Genomic DNA, 26902 nt, shown 5'->3' with positions numbered 1-26902 from the left:
GCCTGGCTTAGAGAATTTTAAGCATCACTTTACTAGCTTGTGAGATGAGTGCAATTGTGCAGTAGTTTGAGCATTCTTTGGCATTGCCTTTCTTTGGGATTGGAATGAAAACTGACCTTTTCCAGTCCTGTGGCCACTGCTGAATTTTCCAAATTTGCTGGCATATTGAGTGCAGCACTTTCACAGAATCATCTTTCAGGATTTGAAATAGCTCAACTGGAATTCCATCACCTCCACTAGCTTTGTTCGTAGTGATGTTTCCTAATGCCCACTTGACTTCACATTCCAGGATGTCTGGCTCTAGGTGAGTGATCACACCACTGTGATTATCTGGGTCGTGAAGATGTTTTTTGTACAGTTCTTCTGTGTACTCTTGCCACCTCTTCTTAATATCTTCTGCTTCTGTTGTGTCCCTACCATTTCTCTCCTTTATCGAGCCCATCTTTGCACGAAATGTTCCCTTGGTATCTCTAGTTTTCTTGAAGAGATCTCTAGTCTTTCCCATTCTATTGTTTTCCTCTATTTCTTTGCATTGATCGCTGAGGAAGCCTTTCTTAGCTCTCCTTGCTATTCTTTGGAACTCTGCAATCAAAGGGGTATATCTTTCCTTTTCTCCTTTGATTTTCATTTCCCTTCTTTTCACAGCTATTTGTAAGGCCTCCTCAGACAGCCATTTTGCATTTCTTTTCCATGGGAATGGTCTTGATTCCTGTCTCCTGTACAGTGTCATGAACCTCCATCCATAGTTCATCAGGCACTCTATCAGATCTAGTCCCTTAAATCTATTTCTCACTTCCACTATATAGTCATAAGGGATTTGATTTAGGTCATACCTGAATGGTCTAGTGGTTTTCTCCACTTTCTTCAATTTCAGTCTGAATTTGGCAATAAGAAGTTCATGATCTGAGCCACAGTCAGCTCCCAGTCTTGTTTTTGCTGACTGTATAGAGCTTCTCCATCTTTGGCTGCAAAGAATATAATATATAGTATAAAGAATATAATATAGTCTGATTTCAGTGTTGACCATCTGGTGATGTCCATGTGTAGTGTCTTCTCTTGTGTTGTTGGAAGAGGGTGTTTGCTATGACTAGTGTGTTCTCTTGGCAGAACTCTATTAGCCTTTGCCCTGCTTCATTCTGTATTCCAAGGCCAAATTTGCCTGTTACTCCAGGTGTTTCTTGACTTCCTACTTTTGCATTCCAGTCCCCTATAATGAAAAGGACATCCCCTATAATGAAAAGGACCAGGGAGATAGGGAGGGATAAGTTAGGAGTTTGAAAATAGCAGATATAAACAACTGTATATAAAATAAACAAGGTCCTACTGTATAGCACAGGAAACTAGTCAATATCTTATAATAACCTATAATGGAAATGAAGTGAAAGTTGCTCAGTCCTGTACAACTGTTTGTGACCCCATGGACTGTATAGTCCCTGGAATTCTCCAGGCCAGATTATTGGAGTGGGTAGCCTTTCCCTTCTCCAGGGTATCTTCCCAACCCAGGATCGAACCCAGGTCTCCCTCATTGCAGGCAGATTCTTTACCAGCTGAGCCACAAGGGAAGCCCGAGAATACTGGAGTGGGTAGCCTATCCCTTCACCAGCAGATCTTCCCAACCCAGGAATCGAACCAGAGTCTCCTGCATTGCAGGCAGATTCTTTACCAACTGAGCTACGAGGGAAGCCCCATGATGGAAAAGACTATGAAAAAGAATATGTATATGCATATATATATAACTAAATCACTTTGCTCTACACCAGAAACTAACAGAGGAGGAAGAGGTCAGAGAGCTGACTTGTGCTCTCCCCACCACGTGAGGATATACAAGGAGACGCCTGTAAACCAGGCAGAAGGCACTCAGCAGAGCCTGATCATGACCTTGGACTGCTAACCTCCAGAACTGAGAAACAGTTGATAAGCTCCCCAGTTTATGTTGTTGATAAGCTACCCAGTTTATGATGTTTCGATACTGCAGCCCAAGCTGATTAAGACAGCACATCCTTATCAAGCTTTTCTCTCCACTCTAAACCCCCCCTTCCAGGAGATGGCTTTGAGGGTGCCGGGGCTGAAACAACCTTTCTGCTTTGCCAGTTGCTGCTCCCCGTAAAGGAGACTGTGAGGCTGCAGGAGGAAGAAGGGGCTTGCTCCTTCCTGTCTGTCTCCTGTTCTAACATAGCCCAGTGACACCGCTTCATTCTAGCACAGCAGCAGCCTCCCCTGGTTTTGCAGTTCTTTCCAACTCCTGCACAACCAGCTTCATGGTAACCTCTTAAAGACATCAGCACCCTCTCCTTAGAGACCTGGGGCCCAGGTCTACTGTATAATTCCATTATATATAGATATTGTAACAGCTTTATTGACATATTCACATACTATACATTTCACTCATTTAAGTGTACAATTCAACGATTCTTAGAATACCCATGGATGTGTGTGACTATCACCACCATTGCAGGGGTTAATAGGCAGCCATCTGTTGCCCTGGCTAAGCCATGAGAAAATCACCATGGGAAATGATTAAAAGCAAAATACAGCAATGTAACATAACCCAAATAAAAGTAAACTGTGTTGATTGTTGGGGTCGTCATACCCTAAGGAAAAACAGTGTGTGGATCTTGGAACGCCGGGTCAGCACAAGTTCAGAACACTGTTTGTGCATACACTAAGATGTTTTCCCAAGGCATATGTGAGTCTATGACCTCCAGCTAGGTGATAGCCCTTGTACAAGAAAATAACAAAGATAGTTTAAAGTAATCGATAAAATAGGAGACGTGACTGGGGACATAGGAGGCTGACTTCATCCGGGAAACAGGAGGCTGACTTCATCGTAGCATAGCAGATATTTCTGCTTGCCAAGACACTAAATAAAAGTGATGTGGCTCCAAGGAACAGAGCTCTTGATCGAAGAGGTCTTGAGTCCCCTAGTCCCATCTTTCAAACTTTAATTCTGTCTCTAGTTTCTTTTCCCCAAACTGTGCATCGACCACTTCCAATCCCTACCTGCTGCTCTGGGTGCAGCTCACCGTTAACTTTAGAACATTTTCATCACCTCAGAGAGAAGCTTTGGGAAAGAAAACCACAGGTGTTGGTAAGGACGTGGAGACGCTGGAACCCTGCGCACTGCTAGTGGGAAGGTAAAATGATGCAGTCACTCTGGAAAACAGTCTGGTGCTTTCTCAAAAATTTTAAAGTAGAGTAACCATATGATCCAGAAATGCCACTTCTGGGTATATACAATAAAGAACTGAGGCTTCCCTGACGGCTCAGTGGTAAAGAATCCACCTGGCAATGCAGGAGACACGGGCTCAATCCCTGATCCGAGAAGATCTCACACGTCACAGAGTATCTAAACCTGTGTACCATGACTACTGAGCCTGTGTCCTAGAGCCTGGGAGCCACAAGTACTGAACCCACATGCGGCCAACTACTGAAGCCCTCACAGCCTAGAGCCCGTGCTCCGCAACAAGAGAAGCCACCACAATGAGAAGCCTGTGCATACAACTAGAGAGTAGCCCCTGCTCACCACGACTACAGGGAAGCCTGTGCAGCCAAAAGTAAATAAATAAATGAATACTTTTTAAAAAGGAATTGAAAGCAGGAACTCAGATATTTGAATATACATGCAGTAGCATTATTCATAATAGCCAAAAGAAGGAATCGACTCAGTGTCCATTGACAGGTGGGTAAACACAATATGGTGTACAGATAAAACAGAATACTATTCAGCCTTATGAGGAAAGAAATTCTGACGTGCTGCAATATGGATGAAACTTGAAAACATTATACTAAGTGAAATAAGCCAGACACAAGAGGACAAATACTGTATGAGTCCACTTACCTAAAGCACTTGCTGCTAAGTCGCTTCAGTCGTGTCCGACTCTGTGCCACCCCATAGACGGCAGCCCACCAGGCTCCCCCGTCCCTTGGATTCTCCAGGCAAGAACACTGGAGTGGGTTGCCATTTCCTTCTCCAATGCATGAAAGTGAAAACTGAAAGTGAAGTCGCTCAGTCGTGTCCGACCCTCAGCGACCCCATGGACTGCAGCCTACCAGGCTCCTCCGTCCATGGGATTTTCCAGGCAAGAGTACTGGAGTGGGGTGCCATTGCCTTCTCCGACCTAAAGCACTTGAAGTAGTCCAATTCATAGACACAGAAAGTAGGGGGCGGGAGTTGCCAGGAGCTGGGGTAGGGGGCAGTTAACTGGGTAGAGAGTTTCAGTTCAGAGTTTCAGTTTCACCCAGTACTGGAGTGGGGTGCCATTGCCTTCTCCACTAGTAACCACTAATCTATCTTATTTGTAGATTTCTCAGTTTGGGACTTCGCATGGATGGAATCATATAATATGTAGACTAATGTCACTGGCTTCTTTCACTCAGCATAATGTTTTCTCAGTTCATCGAAATCGTAGCATGTATCCATGCTTCATTCCTTTTTATGGCTGAATATCCTCTTATCTTCTCAGTTCAGTTGCTCAGTCGTGTCTGACTCTCTGCGACACCATGAACTGCAGCACGCCAGGCCTCCCTGTCCATCACCATCTCCCAGAGTTCACTCAAACTCACGTCCATCGAGTCAGTGATGCCATCCAGCCATCTCATCCTCTGTCGTCCCCTTCTCCTCCTGCCCCCAATCCCTCCCAGCATCAGAGTCTTTTCCGGTGAGTCAACTCTTCACATGAGGTGGCCAAAGTACTGGAGTTTCAGCTTTAGCATCATTCCTTCCAAAGAACACCCAGGGCTGATCTCCTTCAAAGTGTTAATAATTAAGTCTCTTCTTTTCTTGGTTTCCTTCATCTTAGGAATGGGAAGCTGCTTCCTATAGTTGCTACCTCTGTGATCCCTTAGAGGTTTTTTTTTTTTTTTTAAAACCCATTTCCCTGGCGACTCAGTGGTAAAGAATCTGCCTGCAATACAGGAAATGTGGGTTCAATTTCTGGGTCGGGAAGATCCCCTGGAGAAGGAAATGGAAACCCACTCCAGTATTCTTGTCTGGGAAATCCTATGGAGAGAGGAGTCTGGCAGGCTACAGTCAATGGGGTCCCAAGAGTTGGACATGAATTAGTGACTAAAGAAGTTACTAGTTAATATCTTAATATGTAGGGTAACAATTACTTTATCTTAAATTCTTTTTGTTCAAATCACTGGTGTGATTTCTGTCTCCTGATCAAACCCTGATAGTCAAGCAAAATCAAAATAATTTGAACTCCTGGGCTATTCATGCAGCTGCTGGCATGAATAATAATGTTCCGTTTTCTTCCTTTGCTCTGTGTCCCACCCCCTTTTCTGATTAGGGTCATCTAGTTCTTATTATCTTCCACCCATCTGCAGCTCAAATTAATCAGGAAATAATATCTCCTCCTAACAAATTCCAGGAATGAAATGTTTAAAGAATGGCTCCTTCCAGCATGGAGTGGTTCTGCTTCTCCTGAACCAATCTGCAGTTAATTTTGCAGCCTTTGAGTCTGCAGGTAAATAGGACTGATTCTTTCTAATTTGAAGAACATAACTGGATGAAATCTTTCAAAGCATTCAGGCTTCAGAAGCCACTAATATACCTCATCTTACAAAAAGATTGCAAAGAAATATAGCAAACTATTGAATAATCTCTAGACCATGGGGTTGTAAGTGATTTTCATTTTCTTATTTATCCTTTTGCTTTCAAACTACCCATAAAAGCCAAGTCTAGCTTTGATAATGAGAAATTTCTAAATATTAAAAATTGACATCACTCATCCTCCAACCGGTGTTGAATACGGTGCTGGTTGCGTTGTAACTCCTTCTTGGGGGAATGACTGATTTTTCCAGGGGGAGACAAATTAAGGTGTTACCAGGGAAGCAGGCTAATTTAAGGCTCTTCAGGAAAAGGTGAGATCTAGTGTGTGTGGCAGGTCATGAATTTAAATACCTACTATACCCCGCTACTATGAGCCTTTGAGACAGAGACTGAGACCAACTGGCAGGCACATTTCTATTTTCAGGCCTCCTGCTTTATCAGTACGTACTCTCAGAAGCAGCTGTTTCCTCCCTCCCTTTCTCTCTTCCACATTTATTAGCACCTACCATACACAGAGCCCCGGTGGCTCAGACAGTAAAGAATCCGCCTGCAAAGCAGGAGACGTAAGAGACGAGGGTTCAGTCCCTAAGTGAGGAAGATCTCCTGGGGAGGGAAATGGCAACCCATCCCATTTTTCTTGCCTGGAGTATTCCATGGGCAGAAGAGCCTGGCAGGGGTCCATGGGGTCGCAAGAGTTGGACATGACTTAGCAACTAATACTTTCTCTTACTACTTACTTACCATATACTAGAACCAGATATTGTTATAGAACCTGAGTATGTATCAGTGAACAGACTACTTCCTGCCCCCATAGAACTGATATTCCAGTAATGTGTGCTTAGTCGCTCAGTTGTGTCTGACTTCTTGCGACCCTATGGACTATAGACGTCCAGGCTCCTCTGTCCATGGGATTCTCCAGGGAAAAATACTGGAATGGATTGCCATTTCCTCCTCCAGGGAATCTTCCCAACCCAGGGATCGAAGCTGCATCTCCTGTGTCTCCTGCATTGCAGGCACATTCTTCACCAACTGAACCACAGGGGAAGCCCCTTTAGTAATGAATTTAGGTCATTAAACCAGTAATGGCATAATTATTTTCTTAAATACCATTGTGACAGATGCCATGAAAAGTAGTATAGGGAACTGTGGGGTCATGCACAAGGTATATCAGCTGGGATTAGGTTCGGCTGCAACAGACAAACAGAGAAAGAATATTTCTCTCCCGGGTAAAGGCAGTCTGGATATAGGTAACCCAGGGCTGGTATGACAGCTCCAGGTCACAAGGGATCCAGGATCCTCATCTTTTGGATCCACCACCCCAGAATGTGGCTTCTATCTTCAAGGTTACTTCCCAGTCCAAAATGACTGCTGGAACCCCAGCTATCATATTCATATTTCAGGCTACAAAAAAAGTGCATAGGGTACTTCTCTGACCTAAGTCAGCTTCCTTTTGCCAGTATCTCACTGGGAAAAATTCATGCTTAGCTGCAAGGGAGGCAACACCAGTCCATCCTAAAGATCAGTCCTGGGTGTTCCTTGGAAGGACTGATGCTGAAGCTGAAACTCCAATACTTTGGCCACCTGATGCGAAGAGTTGACTCATTGGAAAAGACCCTGATGCCGGGAAAGATTGAGGGCAGGAGGAGAAGGGGATGACAGAAGATGAGATGGTTGGATGGCATTACCGACTCAATGGACATGGGTTTGGGTGGATCCTGGAGTTGGTGATGGACAGGGAGGCCTAGCGTGCTGGGGTTCATGGGGTCACAAAGAGTCGGACACGACTGAGCGACTAAACTGAACTGAATGTTTACTGAGCGATTGTAATGTGTCTGGCACTTTATAAAACAAGCCTGCAAACTTTCGTGGTGGTGCACTGATTGGAAGTCCGCCTGCCAGTTCAGGGGACATGGGTTTGATCGCTGGTCCAGGAAGATCTCACACGCCATGAGGCAACTGAGCTGGGACCCCGCCACTATTGAGCCTGTGTGTCCCAGGGCCTGCGTGCTGGGAGAAGAGGAGCCACTGCAATGAGAAGCTGGGCACTACCGCCAGGGAGCGCCCTCCCACCCCGTGCCACAGCTAGAGAAAGTCCACGTGCAGCAGCATAGGCCCAGCACAGCCCCAAATAAATTAATTTTAAAAAACAAGCCTGCAGTGCAGATACCATCACTGTCATTCAACAGATTGGAAAAGTGAGGTTCAGTGGGTTTTAAAAAACTGCTCGAAGATCATGCCACCAGTGATGGAGGAGCTGACTTCCCGAAGCCCACCAGCTTCGGAAGTACAGTGCTTTGAACTGTATTTTGCTGCCTTTCCACCAGCAACTGGAAAATGGAGAAGAAAGTTCCTCATACCTGTCATTGGCTATATTTAAAGAAAGGCTACCTTTGTTTTTTCTATTTAAAATGCGTAGGTGCTTCACAGTCACTGTAAAGAGCTGAGGCAGATCTGAATAAAAGCGGGAACTTTATTTGTTTTGTTCACTGCTATCTTCTCAGTGCCTAGAATGGTGCCTGGCAAATAGTGGAAATCCAGTAACTATGAATGTTCCCAGAGTGTTCTTTTGTATCCCTTCCCAATCAATCTCTAGCCTTCAGCCCATCCACCATCCTGATGCTGATCACCATAGTCTGGCCTTCTGTTTAAGTTCATATGCATACATATTGTACATCTATAACTCTTTGATGTCTGCCTTCGTTTGGCCCAACAATTGTTCTGAGATTTATTTATGTTGTTACGTGTCTCAGTAGTTTATACTTTTTACGGCTGCGTAGTATTCCATTGTTTGAATACACCATAGTTTGTTTATCCATTTTTCTTTTCATGGACATTTAGACTATTCCAAGTTTGGAGGTATTATGAATAAAGATGGTAAGAAAAGAACATATATCTAAAAGTGGAATTTCTGTATCACAGGGTAGGTGTACATTTAGCTTAAAAAACTGGCAACGTTTCCAAAAATTGGTTGTCTCCTTTTACATTCCACCAGCAACACTAGAGTGTGGGATGGAGATCTTTTACCATTTCCATTAATTCCAGAGCACAAACCAATAAGAACTTTTTAAAGTTATGAGTTTTAAGTCTACTTAAATAAGAATAACCAAGTCTGAAATAAAATGATCTGTCTGGAAATTCCCCTCCAAGGCAAGAGAAGAGATACTCAGGATCTGACGGGTTCTGTTTGAATTTTTCAGGACAGAAAAATGCTTATCAACCTTGGCCCAGGTTTCAATGGACTGAGTCACAAGGGATCAATTTCTCTCATGTTTTTCTCTGCCTGTAACTCAAACCTCACAGTGATGCAGAGGAGAGGGAGTGACTGTTAGAAATGTAAAACCATGTGAAGTTCATTCATAACAAGCACTTATCACACATTGGGGGCACAGTGGTAAGAGGAAAAATGTGGAAGATTCCATCCTTGCTCTCAAGTTACCAACAACCTAGTTGATGTCTACAAGATGGCACCTCTTCCCCTGCTCACCATGTAAAGACTGAGGTTGTTTTGGATTCTGCTCTTTGCCCTTTCTGTGTTTTTTCCCACCTGCTCCTCCTGGGTCATCTCACGTGAGTCAATAATTTCAACTACCCAGCACACCTCCTTCCAAAATCACTGCCCTTCATCTGAGCCCACTCCTAGGCTCCAGATCTGTGCCTTCTAGCTGCTTCCATCTCTATTGCTGATAACTTGCATTAATTCATCAGGAAATTTTGTTAACTTTGCCTTTAAATATCACCAGGAACATACTATTTTTTACCACTTCCTTGTCCAAGCCACCATCATTTCTGGTCTGCCTTATTGTAATAACACCACCAAACCAGTATTGCCATCTTATCATTGTTGCCTGATCTTTACTCATTTCCCTTTCTTTGGGTAATAAAAACTTGAATTATCTTTGGTGAGTGTAACCGTCAAAGTTCCAGCAGAAGGTTAATCTGAGCTGAGTTTGGTAAAGGGTGTGTACAAATGTGTGGGCAGGGTTAAGGGAAACAGGAAGAAATGATGGGATGAAACCCCAAGACTGCCAGCAGAAGGGAGCTATTAATACCACCACTTCTAGGAGAAGAGAAGGGAGAATCTACCAGAACCAGGAGCGAGAGCTGTGTGAAGGGCGGCACACGACAGAAGACTCAGTAGAGGTATGTAGCCAACCTGCAATGACTCAGAAGGGCAAGTCCTGTACAATAATACTCTTACTTCATCCTCCTCAACTCTCTGAGTTCTTCCAATGTCTTTTATGGATAAATCCAACGATAAGCCAGAGTATAAGGGACCCATTGAAGCAGTGTATGTAGGTCACCTCCAGAGACACAAATTAGGAAGAAAAAACGTAGAGTAGATAAAGGAACCCCAAAAATTTTTTTGGTCACAGAGAAAGTCCCCTTTCCCCAGTTCTCAGAGATTTAAGAGCTGCTGATCACACCTTAAGGGCTTCCCAGTGGCTCAGTGGTAAAGAATCCACCTGCCAATGCAGGAGACATGAGTTCCATCGTGGGTCAGGAAGATTCCCTGGAGGAGGAAATGGCAATCCACTCCATATTCTTGCTTGGAGAATCCCATGGACAGAGGAGCCTGGTGGGTTACAGTTCATAGGGTTGCAAAGAGTCAGACATTACTGAGTGACTGAGCACACACACGTGCACACACGACCACATCTTAGCTCTAGAGGTTAGCACATGACCCAGATCTGGGCTGTCAGAGTATTCAATCCCCCTTCTGAAGAGAGTGGCTTAATGATGTACAAGAAACCCAAGTTAGATCAACAAAATGCAGTTGTGGGACTTTCACTGATAGCATGGAGGGAAAAAAACCTCTCTGCTGTTAAGGATATGGTTTGAAGTTGTTAGCAGTCATTCTGCCATCTTCTGAGGAAAGACAGCCTGAGAATGAAGTCAACACAAAGGAAAATGGAGTCAAGAAATGGAGATCAAATTCTGATGTCATACTTTTAAACCCCCAGATCCAGCCATGCCTGAAGCCCACATTTCTGAGTTACATGAGTTAATGAATTCCATTTATTGTTTAATCCAATTTGAGTGGCTTATTACATGCAAAAAAACTTTTGACTAATATTTAATACTTATCCCAGAGACCAATGCAAAGACATACCTTTATATCTCTAAATATGCCACTATTTCTAGGGAATGTCCTTTTCCATATTCTCCACCTAGGAAACTCCTCCTCAAATAACTTCTTAATGCAAAGTCTTTCCTCAGTTTTCCGGTAGAACTGCTTTCGTCTTCCTCTGCATTGTCAGCACTTCGCAAATGTCTCTATTTGTATATATAAAACTGTGTTGTGGTTAGTTGTTTGCTTATTGGTCTCCCCTCCCTGTGAACTCCTGAAGATTTGTATAAGCCTAGTACCCAGCACAAGGCCTAATATCTCAGGGAAACCCTGAGTCGAACAAGGCTAAATCAGTCTCTTTTAGCTTTGACTAGACGGACCAAGAGGTCCATCTCAAGGCTATGGTTTTTCCAGTAGTCATGTATGGACTTGAGAGTTGGATCATAAAGAAGGCTGAGTGCTGAAGAACTGATGTCTTCAAACTGTGGTGCTGGGGAAGACTCTTGAGAGTCCCTTGGACATCAAGGAGATCAAACCAGTCAATCCTAAAGGAAATTAACCCTGAATATTCATTGGAAGGACTGATGCTGAAGCTGAAGTTCCAATACTCTGGCCACCTGATGTGAAGAACCGACTCATTGGAAAAGACCCTGATGCTGGGAAAGATCGAAGGCAGGCAGAGAAGGGGACAACAGAGGATGAGATGGTTGGATGGCATCACTGACTCAATGGACGTGAACTTGAGCAAGCTCTGGGAGCTGGTAAAGGACATGGAAACTTGGATTGCTACAGTCTGGGGGTCTCAAAGAGCTGGACACGACTGAATGACTGAACAACAATAAACCAGTCTTTTTACTTTAGGATCTCTCAGAGCCATTTCTGTGGTAAGATGCATTAATGGATCCCCATGCAGGGGTACAGAATGCAGCAGTTTCCAAATTCATTTTAAACTAAAAACTCAATTTTTGTTGAAGTTGCTGTGTTCGAGAAATTTAGAGAAGAAAAACTGCAGTTCTTAGGGGGACTGTAACAGATGAAGTGGCTCTTGGTAGATGTTTTTTAAGCGTATAAAGGCGAGAACTTGGTAGGGGGTAGAAGGCAGCAGGGTTGGAAGCAGTAGAAACATCAGAAGCAATGAACAGGAAGCCAGAGGGGTGATCCCCTGGACATATCTCTGTGATAGTGCCAGGTCAATTGTTAAGAGTGACTGGGACCATAATGCAACCTGTTTCCTTAGTTTAAATCTAACAGATTACACATATTCTACACATACTATTTTTTAATTTTTATTTTGTTTTCATTGGAATATAGTTGTCTCACACTGCTGTGTCAGCCTCTGCTGTACAGTAAAGTGAATCAGCCATAACTATTCATATATCCCCTCTTTTTTGGATATCCTTCCCAGTTTAGGTCACCACAGAGTACCTAATAGAGTTCCCTGTGCTACGTAGTAGGTTTTCATTCAGTTCAGTTCAGTCGCTCAGTGGTGTCCGACTCTTTGCGACCCCATGGACTGCAGCACGCCAAGCTTCCCTGTCCATCACCAACTCCCGGAGCTTGCTCAAACTCATGTCCATTGAGTCCGTGATGCCATCCAACCATCTCATCCTCTGTTCCCTTCTCCTCCTGCCTTCTATCTTTCCCAGCACCAGGCTCTTTTCCAATGAGTTGGCTCTTTTCATCAGATGATCAACATATTGGAGCTTCAGCTTCACAGTCCTTCCAGTGAATATTCAGGGTTGATTTCCTTTAGGATTAACTGGTTTGATCTCCTTGCAGTTCAAGGGGAAGAGTATATATATAAATACACAATAGATCTTTTTCTCTTTCTGACTTAGTTCATTCTGTATGCGTCTCTGGGTCCATGTATTCTACACACCTTAAACCTTCCGTCCCCTGAACCCAGAGGCTAAGTGCCTAACAGCAGGGCTTCCTTGATTTTGACCCTCAATTTGCTTCACTTTGCCTCAAAGGCGGCTATGTGTGAGAGATCAGAAACTGGTTTTCTTCTAATTTCACATCCTTCAGATAAATTCCCTTCTTGTTCTGTGCCACTGTTTACCTCTCTGTGAACTAAGAGAAGGAGACACAGGCTGCCTGCAAGGCTTGGCTCAGATGCCTGGGGGGAGGAGGGGGAGATTTTTTTTTAATAACCTGCCAAAGGAAACCTCAGTCCTAAGACTGTAACTTTGGACAGCTTATTGAACAGCTTAGGCCTTTGGTCTTTCTATTTGTAAAATAAACATAATTATGCCCCACTGTTTCCAGAGAATTCAGGGAGAATCAAGAAAGACTGTGCCATGAAAAGTGTTTTGCAAACAAGAAATAAAATATTAGAAATATAAATATTATTAGTATTGTACATACGATGGAGAGAAGGAAGGGGAGAGTGGAGAGGAAAGGCAGGTGAGAAGGCGCCAGAATTCCACCTTGGCTCAGAGCCCAGAATAAGGCACAGCACTCCGATGCAACCTATATCTCAGCCACGCACATAACTAGCTGTCTCTCCATGGGCAATTAAGCCCCTGGAAGCCCATCTCGTCTATAAAAGGAGGATAACAATGTTCGGTTCGTTGCTTGCGAGGTTACGTGAGGTAAATCCTGCAAAGCACGCGGTGCAGTGTACATAGTAATTGGCTCGCAGTAAATGTTCGTAATATTCCTACTAATTATTCTTGCCATCGACATAATGGGGCCAAACAGGAAAAAAAAAAAAAAGAGATAGAGAGATAAGCTATTTTTGGTCACGATGCAAGACGCAAATATCGCCTAAGGTCCAGCCGTCGGGGGAACCTGAACACCACGCACCCAGCATGACAGCCCGACCCCCAAGCTCTCCGCGGAAGAGAAAACCCGGGGATGCCAGCCAAGTGCGCACGGCTGCGCCCCGCCCACACGGCCGCGCCCCGCCCACACGGCCGCACGCGAGGGGCGTGGCCGCTTCCTGTCGGCGTCGGGGCCCGGCGCGCCCCTGCCGGGCGGCAGACCTCGAGCGCCTGCGCCGAGCGCGCTCGCCAGAGGCGGAGCTGAGCCGCGCGGGGCCGGGTGCGCGCGCCCAACGCCAACCGCCCAGCTCGCCCAGTCGCGGCTCGCGCCCTGCGCCCAGGGAGTAGCTCGCGCCGGGGCCGAGGGCGTGGCGGCCCGGCAAGCGGCGCCGCACAGATTCAGCCGCGGCCACCTCCCGCCGTCTCCCCAGAGGCCCAGCCCCTTTGCGACCCCGAGCTCCCGCGTAGCCCGTCTGGCAGCCCCGGCCTCTCCTTCCCTTACCTGCCTGCCTGCTGCGGCGACCACGCGCGCAGGTGAGTCTCCGCTTCGCCAAGTGGGGCCCGCGCCCGCGTCTCCGAGCAGGCTCTGCACCCGGCTCTGGGGAGGATTGGGGTGCACTGGGTGTGGAAAGTTACAAAAAAAAAAAAAGAAAGAAACAGTCCGCCTGTGCCCTGGAGAGGTGGGCGCTCCTGTGCGCCAGACCCCAGAGATGCTGCGCCTTTGCCTCCGGGGTCCAGCCCTTCTCGCGCCCAGGGTGTTCTCTGACAGCTCTGGGGTGGTGTATTTGCAGAACACAACCAATAGAAAGGGTCTGTCTCCCAACAGCTGTTTGACCTTTTGAAAAGCTGACAGGTCCAACCTGCTCCTGAACGCAGAAGGGGGGCAGGTGGTAAAACGGGGCGACCAGAAGGTGGAAGCCCATCTTTGTTGTTGCTCTCCTTTCTCAGTGATGCGTGGGTAACCATCGCATTACCTGTTGGATAACTTCTTGAAACTTGTCTGTCTGCTTCCTTCTGCTGCCTGGGCCAGTAGAGCAGTAGTGGTCTGTTTTCAGCTTGCTTGTCTCAGCTTCCGTGCAAAATCTGATCATCTCCTTCAGGAGATTAGGAGTCTAGTTCAGGTCCTTGTTGCAGATACTAACAGTTATTTAACGTGACGCTTTACTGCAGTGCTCAAAAGTATTAACTCCCTCTTATTGAAAGTTACCTGTTGTTGTTTAGTCTCTAAATCGTGTCCGACTCTTTGCGACCCGATGGACTGTAGCCCACCAGGCTCCTCTGCCCATGGGATTCTCCAGGCAAGAATACTGGAGTGGGTTGCCATTTTCTTCTCCAGGGGATCTTCCCGACCCTGGGATGGAACCCACGTCTCCAGCATTGGCAGGCGGATTCTTTACCGCTGAGCCACCGCGGAAGCCTGGAAGTCTCTGCATTTCATAGAGTTTCACATGTACTATTTGATAATCGATTGAGGGATTCCCTGGTAAAGAATCCGCCTGCCGGTGCAGGAGACTCGGGAGACGCAGGTTCGATCCCTGAGTCGGGAAGATCCCCTGGAGGAGGAAATGGCAACCCACTCCAGTAATCTTGCCTGGAAAGTCCCATGGTCAGAGGAGCCTGGCGGGTTACAGTCCATGGGCTCACAAAGAGTCAGAACCGTTGGAAAACACACGCATGACTCATTGTAGCTGTGATTACATAGGATTTAAAATGATTAATTTTAAGACTGTTTCATTAGTTGTGGTTCAAAATACTAAATTATAAAACACAAAATATTGAGACTCAGAATATAGATGTTTGTGTATCACCCGACGGTCGTGCTTTTTGGTGGCGATTTTGTACTGGTTTTCTAGAAATGGACATTTGATGCAGGAAGACAGTGAAAGGCTTGAAAACTCAGGTCCCCTTCTTTAGCCACTCTGTCAGCTTTATGTTTTACTGGGTTAGCAAAACTTCTTTCTTAGAGTGGGAAGAGATCTCAGTGCTTTTGGAGAAGGCAAGATTTTTTTTCCACTATTGAATTACAACATTTGTAAAACTTTTAAACATGTGCATGTTACAAGTGAGTACAGATTTTGTATGGGGCCGGAGGATATAGTGGTTGAAAGACTTCAGCAAAGCATCATGAAAAATAGGGTGATTTGGAAATCCATTAGACTGAAGTCTGTGAAATAATGGGAGCTCTAAAGTTCAATGCCATTTATTATTTAGACCCAGAGAACTACAGGAGGTGAAGGTCAGACAGACAGTGGATCTCCACTTTTCCCCTCGAATGTAAAGGTTATAGTGAGGGGAAATGAATTATATGCTGTGAAAGAAATAGCATCAGTCCTTATATCTGTACTTCAGTTATTCTTTAAAACCAGTTATCTTCGTTTGTTCTGCCAGTTGGTTATTCTTACTTCTCTCTCCCACTGGAAAGTACTTCACTGCATTGCAGTAATTATAACAGGACCCTTTCTGAATTACATATGAAAAGCGGGCACAGGTCATTGAAACATACAAAATTCAAAAATCTAATTTTCACCTTTACTATGGCACCGGTTTTTTTCCTCACCACAACTACTAGAAAGGAGTAAGATTTTCTGCCTGTAAGCAGTGAATGGGGAGGAAGTGAAAGATAACAGCTTTGCAGGATAGCTATTGAAACCCTCACACTGACAATCCAGAGGGTTCTTTTTTTGGAGGAAAAAAAAAAGGAATTAAACTTATAATATGGAAATTTTAAAAAGGTATCTAGTAGTTCAACATCATCTCTGATTATTTTCCTCATTTTATATTGAGAGGAAAAATGTAACTCAAAAAGCCAGATGACTTTTCCCAGGTTATTCAGCAGGGCACTTGTGGAGCTGGAAATGAGGTATTTGTTTGCTTCCAGTATTGATTGATCACATCAGAAAATAATAAATTGCATCTAGCTAAGGTATGTTAAACATTCACCAAGCTGAGAAGCATACTGTTTTGAAAAATTATTATTATTATTTAATCCTGAAAGAGGAATTTACCTTTTCCTGATCAGAATTTAAAATGCAAAGTCAGATTCACGTGCTTGACATTTTCCCTTGATGATTACTTTTGTCACAAGGCTTGTATCCGAGCAGATGGTCATGCTACTTGGAGTTTTCCACTCATTTGATATTTCCATGAGGAAACAATTTGCCAGAAGCCAGCCACAGCTACAGTTGTGCTGCAGATGATGCTAAACCCTGATTACCACAGACTTTTGCTTATAAAAGCTGATGGATATTGGTCTAGCCCTTTCCGATCCATATTTCCCTGAGTTAGGAAATTGAGGGACACCTTAGTCTTGTAGGAGTTGCAGTGGAGCAGAGTTAACAGACTCCAGTAATATCAACATTGAAGCAGTGTACTTCTGTAAATTTTTTTCTTAATAAAATCAAGCTATTTCTTAAGTACCAGCTGAAATAACTTATGATTTCTTTACAGATGTGCTAAGATTGTTTTTCCCACTGGTTGATTCTGATCATATCTCTGTTCACATCTAGCTGCATTTGTGATATCAGAAAATTATGAAATGGTTGACAATGTTGATTTAAGCTATATCCAAAAAAAAAAATCTCACAGCAGGCCTTCAGCAAGAGAACCATCAGGTGAAAGATGATGTCTCTAATACTGCATGCACTGAATTACAACATAAAGTTCTTTGAGGTCCTTGAAAAGTGCACCGTGGACTTTTTCAGCTAGCTCTCTGTTTTTAAATGTTTACATGATTTCATATTGGAACTATATCACCACACCAGTGGTTGCTCTGGAGCTGGTTTTATTGATAGCTGCCACTGAACAGTTTTCTTGAAATGATTCAAAGTGTTAGTTTTGTTTTTGTAGCTTTATTTTTGTGTCCTTTTTGCTCCCTGGCATTAGATCATTTGGGTGTGTATTTTTCTCATTTTGTAATTTTAATATCAGTTCCATCAAAATTTCTGATATTATTGGGATCCTTTCCACCCAAAAATACGTTGGCATAGATTATGCCTATGTAAAAATAATTGATTATTGAGCACCAACTGTATGCAAAGCATCATTCTGAGCACCCAGCATGTATTCTCTGATTTAGTGCTTCTAATATCCTTATTGGATAAGGATTTATTACCCCCATTTTATAGTTGAGGAAACAGAAAAGGAGGCGAACTAACGTGCCTGACATTGAGTCCTGGGGGCAGGCTTCCCGGGTGGTGCAGTGGTAAAGATTCCACCTGCCAGGGGAGGACGCAGGAGGCGTGCGTTCCATCCCTGGGTCAGGAGTACTCGGGGCAGGAGACAGAGTTTAAATCTAGAAAATTCTGATTATTGAGCCCGAATTTTCCTGAGATATGTATTTAAAGATTGTTCAGATTTATTTGTAGTTACTATGGGATTTCATTAATCCATCCTTTTAAACGGTATCAAATATACACTAATGTATAAGTGAAGAAAATGTAGCAATACTATAAAGATTATTGAAATAATGTTTGATGAAAGGCAAATAATTTAACAATTATCTAAAAAAACTGAAGGGGAAATACCTATAAAATAACCTATGTAAGTTATAGCGGATAACTGGCAAAACTTGAAAATAGACTCTGATTTCAATAACAGTGTTATATCATTGTTAAAGTACTTGGTTTGATAATTGAACTGTGGATTATACAAGAAAATGATCTTGTTCTTATACAGTGAAGTATTTGAGAGTGAAAGGAGCAATACTGTCTTAATCTCAATGGTTCCAGGGAAAAACGTGTATATAAAAAAATGAGGGAATGATTTTTTAAATGGGCCAAAATGTTAAGTAGTTGGTAACTCTTAGAAAAGGGTATACAGGAATTTCTCGTACTGTTCTTATAGTTTTTCTGTTTGAAATTATATCAAAAGAAAAAGTTGCCCTGAAATGAAGGTAGAAAACAGGAAATGAAGGTGTAACATTCTAAGAATTTTTTTTTTAAGTCAGCTGAAGGATTGTTTCTTGTGCTCTGATTTTTTTTTTTTTATTCTTCTTTTTGGAGGTTGGAAGAAGGTACTTGAGACCAATAGAAAATCTTACCAAACATAGCTTGACTTTCTCAAATTTTAAAATCCAGCCATTTGGAGCTCCCTGACTCTCCAACCAGGCCCAGTGTTTTCCTTGCCTCCTCTTAATGGGGCGGGGAATAAAGCATTAGTGTCTCTTAAAAGATAAGATAAAAAGACCACCCACTTGTAGTCACACTGAAAGTTAAATTGCCTAAAACCTTCACTACCATGCTAATATTGACTAATTTTTTAATTTTTATCTATTTTTGTCTGCACTGGGCTCTCGTTGCTGCGCACGGGCTTTCTCTGGCTGTGGGGTGTGGGTTTCTCATTGTGGTGGCTTCTGTAGCTGGGGAGCTCCGCTCTAGAGTGCAGCTCAGCAGTTGTGGCGCCCGAGGTCAGCTGCCCTGCGGCGTGTGGAGTCTTCATGGACCAGGGATCTAAACGGTGTCTCCTGCAATGGATTCTTAACCACCGGACCACCAGGGAAGCCCTAAACTTGACTAATTTCTATGTCAGAACTCTGCAACCCTGCTTTCAAGGCAGCCCGGCCCCAACCCACCTTTCTGACTTTGTCTCCCGCCATCCCCACCAAACGTGGTCCGTTCCGGCCATGGCAGACCTCCTGTCTTGGTGCCTGCTGACCTTTTTGTCTCCCCACCTTTGTCCATGGACTGTTGGCTTCGCCTGGAATGCACCCCATTCTTTTCTTGCTGAAATTCTCTTCTGAGAAGCTGTCTTTCATCCTCACGCAGAATTAAATTTTCCTTTGTCTGTGCTGCCGTATCACAACGCTGTCTGCTTTCATTCAGCAATCCTTATTAAGCATATACTGTGAGCTAGAAACTGGGCCAGGGACTAGGGATTCAAAGGCACTTATGCTCTGGTAGCTAAGAGTGATTTGTAAACAAACAATCGTAAGTACTGTAACAGCGAAATGAACTTAGTGCTGTGAAAGCTACAGACTACCCTACACAACTTGGTCTTGAAGAAAAGGTTACAATGAAAGTCACAATGAGGTACCATGTGCCCCCTATCAGGCCCCTTTCCAGACTGGAGATGTCCAGCACAATAATCTACTGGAAGAAGTTTTAAACAGTTGTAGTTGCCTGTGGGCTACCCAGTTAGGCATATTCAGTGGAAAGATAAAAAGGCTAGTCTGCAAGTCTAGATCTCAGGAGAGAGAGGCGGAGTCCAGGTATGTAACTCACACAGACCTGTGATTTTCCGTGTGCAAAGGCAGGAAGGACTTGGGGGCAGATTAGAATCTCTCAGGGTCACGTTGTTTTTCAAACCACCATCCCCTCTAGTGCCCAAGATCCTGCTTCCCCCTTCACTTCGGTGACATCTCTCCTGGCTTAAGAATAATTGTCGGAAGCGAGAGACGGTCTTGATAGACACATGTCATGCGGGTGAACCACAGGGAAGCAGGAAGCAGAGTTGAGAAACACTGGTGGTGGTGTAGTTAAATGCTGGGGCGTGGATGAAAGCACTCAGGAAGAGTAAGATGACGAAGATGATGGGGTTGAAACCTCAAGGAGAGAGAGTTGTAAAGGGTGAGTGGAGAGAGAGGAGCCACTTTGAGGACAGATGAGGAGGAAGGAGAGCTGGGAGGCGGGGGCACAGAGACATCCCACTGTGGATGGGTGGGACCAGAGGCTGCCCAGAGGCAGGTGCCAACCCCAAGAGGCTGCTGTTGTCCATTCGGGGCCAATTCAGCCGGAAGGTGGTGGCAGGAGTCCAGCTGCCCAAAATTCAGGAGTGATGGGAGTCAAGGAGATTCCTCTTTCCAGGACGCCTCTAAAAAAGGGGAAGCAGAGACAGAGGGAGGTGGATTGAGGGGCAGGCAGACTCCAAATGGAAGATTTTTCTTTTTTCAAAACTGGGGCGGGGTGGGGGCAGGGACTCGGGTAGAAGTATGTTTGCTAAGGAAGAAGAAAGACTGGGTGGAGACCAATACATTAAAACTATAGGAGGCAGGACTTCCCTGGTGGTCCAGTGGTTAAGACTGTGTGCTTCTAATGCACGAGGCACAGGTTCGATTCCTGGTCAGGGAACTAAGATCCTACATGCTGTGCAGGGCAGCCAAAGAGGGGGAAAAAATTCTGAGCTCTAAAACAGTGAGAGAATAAATTTATGTTTAAAGAAAAAAAAAAAAGTATAGGAGCCAATGGTTAAGAGCCTGTACTCCCAATGTCAGGGACCCAAGTTTGATCCCTGGTCAGGGAACTAGATATCGCATGCCGCAACCAAGAGTTCACATGCTGTGAAAAGGAACGAATTTGAATCAGTTCTAGTGGAATGGATGAACCTAGAGGAGTAAGTCAGAAAGAGAAAAATACCATATAACAACACATATACATGGAATTGAGAAAAATGGTACTGACGAACCCATTTGCAGGGCAGGAAAAGAGACGCAGACACAGAGAACAGATTTGTGGACACGGGGCGGGGGCGGGGGCCGGGAGGAAGGAGAGAGAGGGGGCAATGAGAGATTAGCAGAAACATATACATATGCAAAATAGCTAGCTTGTGGGAAGTTGCTGTGTCACTCAGGGAGCTCAACTAGGTGCTCTGTGACAACCTAGAGGGGTGGGATCGGATGGGGGTGGGACGGAGGTTCAAGAGGGAGGGGACCTATGTGTAGCTACGGCTGATTCATGTTGTTGTATGGCAGAAACCAACACAATGTTGTAAAGGAATTATCCTCCAATTAACAACAAAAAAAAAAAAGAGTTCTCATGCTGCAGCCAAGACCCAGTGCAGCCAAATTTAAAAAAAAAAAAATGTGTAGGTGCCAAGATCCTTTTGAGGTGGTTGGTGTCGTTGAGGAGAAACTCTTGCTGGGTGGAGCTCCTTGAGGATGGGAATCATGCTTTATTCATCTCATAGCTCCCTGTACCTGTTGGGGGCCAGAGTGAGGTACTCCGCCCATGGCAAAGGTCATGAGGAAGGAGGCTCGACATACGCAAAGGCGGGATCGAGCCTCAGGAGTCCCCCTGGAAATCCTCGAGCGTCTACCCCATAACCAGAGCCTGCCTGACAGGCTCATCCGGCCACATGTGATTGCTCACAGCCTCCCAACCTTGAGAGGCACGAGATGCTTTAAACCTTCTAAAAACAGGTTCCTTAGAAAAGTTAGAAAACTATTAGTATAAATATAATAGGCTGATTAGAAATTGTATTGGTGAAGGGTTTTTCATTTGTTGAGCCAACGTTTGTTGCTAAGTCTCCACATCCCCTGCCCTTACACACATTAATGAATATATAGAAGAAATAAGTATTAACCTTTGATATTAATCACGTTAGACCTTAGGCTAAGTAAATTCTTTCCTTAGCTAAAACCCACTACACCCTCACCCTGTAGGAATGTAACTTTATTTGGGTGGCGTCTGTTTTGAGAATAATCAGCCCTGGAGAAATAAGTGTCCTGATTGACTGACCGCTGTCACAAGGAGAGGGTCGTAAATTGTCAGCAGGCCCCCCTGGCCAGAAGATGATGTAACACCCCTAAGACCTCTGTATACCTTTGTATGAAGCACCTGACTTTGATAAAAGTCAGGACTGCTGTCCCCACGTGACTTTTGCATAACATCTCAGTGTATAAAAGTAGACCATGGAAAATAAAGAATTGGGATCAGTTTCTCAAAATACTGGTCTCCCCATGTCTCTCTCTCCCTCTGGCTGAGTCTCCATCTGGAACGCGGAACCCACCAAGCTTACTAATTTTGCCTGGGCTTCTAAGATCCGACCGGGGAGGCCTCAGTGTCTCCTCTCCTTCGGGAGAACGGAAGGACGCCTGCGGCCTACGTAAGTGGTGCAAGCTTCTTGTCTTGAAGTTTTATTGGTCCCCCGCGTAAACCAAGCTACTCAGCCTCTTTTCTCCACTGAATTTTCCTACTGAGCTATCCTTATTCTATTACTCTTTATATCTCTAATTAATATCTAATTGAAACTATCGTATCCTGACCCTCGCCGACGCCGTCCCCGCTTCGAATACCCTGGATCAGCCGGGGCAGGACCCCGGCAGGTGGCGCCCGATACAGGGACCATTCGAAGGTAGGTCCCCAACCCTTTCCCCAGTGTTGAATTTTAGGGACGGATAGGACCCCACTCAGGGTGCCGCGGACCCCCCTGTAGGATAGACAGGGCGAGTAGGAGTGGGAAGTGTTGAAAGTGTTAAAGAGTTAGAGTTAGAGAGAAAAAATGGTTTCTGAAGTTAAAAGGCCAAAGAAAAGCCTGATCTTTTGATAGCTTAAAGCAAAATCTTTTACTATACTTAATTTTCTGACATGGGTAATACTGAATCAAATGAAAGACAACTCTTTATAGGAGTAATTTTACAGTTATTAGGTAAAAGAGGAATCAAAGTTAAAAAATCTGCCATTCAATCATTTTTTTCATTTGTACAAGAGCACTGTCCCTGGTTTCCAGACGAAGGCTCTGTCAACTTAGAGGTCTGGGAAAAAGTAGGAAAACAGCTAAAAACTTACCATGCTGAACATGGCTCAGAAAAGGTGCCTAACGATGCCTTTTCCTTGTGGAATATCATTAGAGATGTCTTAGATCCTGCCCCAGATTCAGAAAAAGTACATCTTAAAGGGGATAGTGAAGAAAATGCTGTAGCTAAACCTGCCTCTGAATCTAAAAGAGTGACTTTTAAAGAGGAAAATGAGGATGAAACTGTAGTTAAACCTGAGGAAAATGAGAAAAACGAAGACCTGCCTGACTATCGGCAATTAAGAAAGATGTTAGAAGCTATGACTACTCAGGAACAACTTAAAGATAGGGATGAGAAACAGGATCAGCTTCCCCCGAAAGAAAAAGAGAATTTAGACGAGATAACAGCTAAATATCACTCTGATGAAAATTGGCATCTTTTAAACAAAGATGCCCCAAAAAGCCTAAGAGAAACTTCCCCTGTCAGGCCATCAGCTCCAAGGAGCTTAAGGGAAACGTCTCCTATCAGGCCGTATGCCCCTAGAAATTCCCAAGAGACTTTTCCATTTAACCCATATACAACCTCTGGATACCAAACAATTCAAAGAGCTCCAGAGTACAGAGCAGAGGATATGGAACCTATGCCACTGCTGCCACCTCCCATACCAAGCCGTACAGGTCCTATTAACCCCACAAGATTGCCGCCACCTCCTTATCGAAGTGGGAAATTTCCAATATCGATCCCACGGAGACGGGCCTATTCTGCCCCTAGCGAGAAATTCGATCCCCAGCTTCAGGCTTGCTTCCCTTTGATTTTTGACAATGATGAAGGGGAACAAAAGGCTATCGACTGGGAGCCTGTTTCTTTTCAATTAGTAAAAGAACTTAAAAATGCGTGTATTTCATATGGGCCTAAAGCCCCGTATACGATGCAGCTAGTAGAAAATTTAGCAGGCCAATGGTTAACACCTCGAGAATGGAAAACAATTGCTAGGGCCTGCCTGTCCGGAGGACATTTTATACTTTGGAAATCTGAATATGATGATCTCGCTCGTATATATGCTTTTTCTAACCAAAATACAGACCTTAAACATATCACTGAACCTATATTACTTGGTCAGACCGACTACCCCTCGTATGACGAACAGATGAAATTAGATAGAACTGCTATACAACAGGTGGCTGATTGTGCCTTTACTGCCTGGCGTTCGTTGCCTGATGGTACGGCATCAGGTGCCGCTCTATCTGATATTAAACAAAAGTCAGAAGAACCATTTGAAGACTTTGTCTCACGACTCTCAGAAGCTGTCCAGAGAATAATTTCTGATTCTGAGGGAGCTAAATTATTAACAAAACACTTGGCCTTTGAAAATGCTAATTCCACCTGCCAGGCTATACTGCGCCCTATTAGAAGAACTGGATCTTTAATTGATTATATGAAACAGTGTGCAGATGTAGGACCATCAATGCTACAGGGTGTTGCTATAGCTGCAGCAATAAAAGGGAATTCTTATCAGCAGGCAGTCCAATCTTTTTTTACTAACAAGAATAAGCCATCACAAGGTGATCCCAATAACCAAGGCAGGAATGCATTCCCTAGAACTTGTTTTTCCTGTGGCCAGGAAGGACACACTTTTCGTGACTGCCCTCAAAAAACACCTGGTTCTTATCTGCCTAATCCGGTCCTACCGGCTATGTTTGCTCCACAGAACCCTGCCCCCCTGCCCATGAATCCTAGGTCTCTTTGCCCTCGCTGCCAGAGAGGATATCATTGGGCGAGGGACTGTAGGTCAAGATCTCATAAAAATGGAACCTTTTTAGGCCCCGACCAGCACTCGGGAAACGGGTTGAGGGGCCAGCCCCAGGCCCCGATAACGATTGGGGCAGCCTCACTAAACCCATTCATTCCCTTCGTTCCGTCGCGGAGCTCATCAGAGCAACCCCAGGCAGCGCAGGACTGGACCTCAGTTCCACCACCTCAACAATATTAACTCCAGATAGCCCGAGTATAAAAATTCCTACAGGAATTAAAGGGCCATTACCAACTGGCCTGGTAGGAATTATACTAGGCAGAGGCTCCCTAGCTATGCAAGGTCTTACAGTTATTCCTGGAGTGATTGATTCAGATTATACAGGAGAAATTCAAATAATGATTTCACCCCCGACTAAAACTTTCCAAATACATCAGGGACAGAGAATAGCCCAACTTTTACTTTTGCCTTATCATACTGCAATTGGGCAAACAGCCACCCAAAATGAAAGACAGGACAAAGGATTTGGGTCTAGTGATATGGCTTTTTGGGTAACAGAAATTACTAAAAAGCGTCCTATGAAATCTATTCTTGTCAGTGGCAAGTCTATTGAAGGGCTATTAGACACAGGAGCAGATGTTTCCTGTATTTCTGGGAAAGACTGGCCCAATTCCTGGCCCACACATACTACCGCAAATAACTTAGTGGGCATCGGGAGAGCTCCTGCAGTAGCCCAAAGTGCAAAAATTTTAAACTGGCAATTTGAGGATACCCGTGGGACATTTCAACCGTATGTGATTCCTTCGCTGCCCTTCTCGCTGTGGGGGAGGGATGTGCTGTCTCAAATGGGCATGTTACTTTTTAGCCCTGATGATAAAGTAACTTCTCAAATGTTGCAAATGGGCTATGATCCCTCAAAAGGGTTAGGTAGACAGCAGACAGGAATAACTGAGCCAATCTGCCCTGCTCCTCTAAAGTTCCGTGCTGGATTAGGGTATCCAAATTTTTGATGGAGGCCATTGTTTTTGCTGCCGACCCCATTACATGGAAATCTCAGGACCCAGTATGGGTAGAACAATGGCCTCTGACTAAAGAAAAACTTCTGGCAGCTAAAACATTAATTTTTGAACAACTAGATTTGGGACATGTCGAGCCCTCCAATAGCCCCTGGAATACTCCTATTTTTGTTATTAAGAAAAAGTCTGGTAAATGGAGACTTTTACAAGATTTAAGAGCTATTAATGCCACCATGGAGGACATGGGGGCCCTACAACCTGGGCTCCCTTCCCCAGTAGCCATTCCAGAGGGATACAATGTAATTGTAATTGATTTACAAGATTGTTTTTTCACCATTCCCTTAAATACTGAGGATAAAAAGCGATTTGCCTTTAGTCTTCCGTCAGAAAATCTTAAACAGCCTTATCTACGGTTTCAATGGAAGGTTTTGCCTCAAGGAATGAAAAATAGCCCCACCCTATGTCAAAAGTTTGTTAGTGCTGCTTTAGAAGATGTTAGAAGTAAATATGAACAAGTCTATATGATCCATTATATGGATGACATCTTAATTGCCCACCCTGATAGGGCTCATTTACAAACTGTCCTCCAAGATTTGACCCAGGCATTAACAGACAGAGGCTTAAAAATTGCCCCAGAGAAAATTCAAGTCAATCCGCCCATAACCTACTTAGGACGAGTTATCAGTTCAGAAACTGTAACTCATGCCCCCTTAAAATTGAGAAAAGATCACCTTGTTACTTTAAATGATTATCAAAAACTTTTAGGCGATATTAATTGGATCCGGCCTTATTTGAAGTTAACCACTGCTGAATTAAAGCCTCTCTTTAATATTTTACGTGGGGATCCTGACCCAACTTCAAAAAGACAATTAACTGCTGAAGCTCAAGAAGCTTTAGACAAAGTAGAAGCAGCTTTATCTGATAGCTATGTAAAAAGAGTTAATTTACAGACAAACTGGCAATTACTCTGCTTAGCTACTCCAACTGCACCTACGGGAGTTTTGTGGCAAAACGGCCCCCTAGAATGGGTCCATCTCCCCGCCCAAGCTAAAAAAGTAGTGGCTTCTTATCCAGGACTGATAGCTACGTTGATATTAAAAGGGAGAAAGCGGAGCGTTGAAATGTTTGGTAAAGAACCAGCAGAAATTGTAATTCCATATAATAAAGAACAACTTGATGCTCTTCTAATGTTTGATGAGGACTGGCAGATTGCCATAGGAAATTATTGTGGTCAAATTCTGCATCATTTACCTTCGCATGTTTTGAATTTTATATCCAGACATCCAGTTATTTTTCCTGTC

The 26902-nt window shown here is 44.2% G+C and overlaps 1 protein-coding gene across 1 annotated transcript in view; it reads left to right on the top strand.

The window, feature by feature from the left end:
* The first annotated feature begins 13762 nt into the window (after positions 1 to 13762).
* Positions 13763 to 26902, top strand: part of RCAN3 (RCAN family member 3) — a 46868-nt gene continuing 33728 nt past the window's right edge. Inside the window, exon 1 of the mRNA XM_019981259.2 lies at positions 13763 to 13921. The gene's annotated coding sequence lies outside the window, so the exon portion shown is untranslated. The remainder of the gene's footprint in view (positions 13922 to 26902) is intronic.

This window comes from Bos indicus, chromosome 2 (assembly GCF_029378745.1).
Source record: "Bos indicus isolate NIAB-ARS_2022 breed Sahiwal x Tharparkar chromosome 2, NIAB-ARS_B.indTharparkar_mat_pri_1.0, whole genome shotgun sequence".
NCBI lineage: Eukaryota > Metazoa > Chordata > Mammalia > Artiodactyla > Bovidae > Bos > Bos indicus.
Note: the sequence above shows the minus strand (reverse complement) of the source record. Positions and strands in the feature narration are given on the sequence as shown.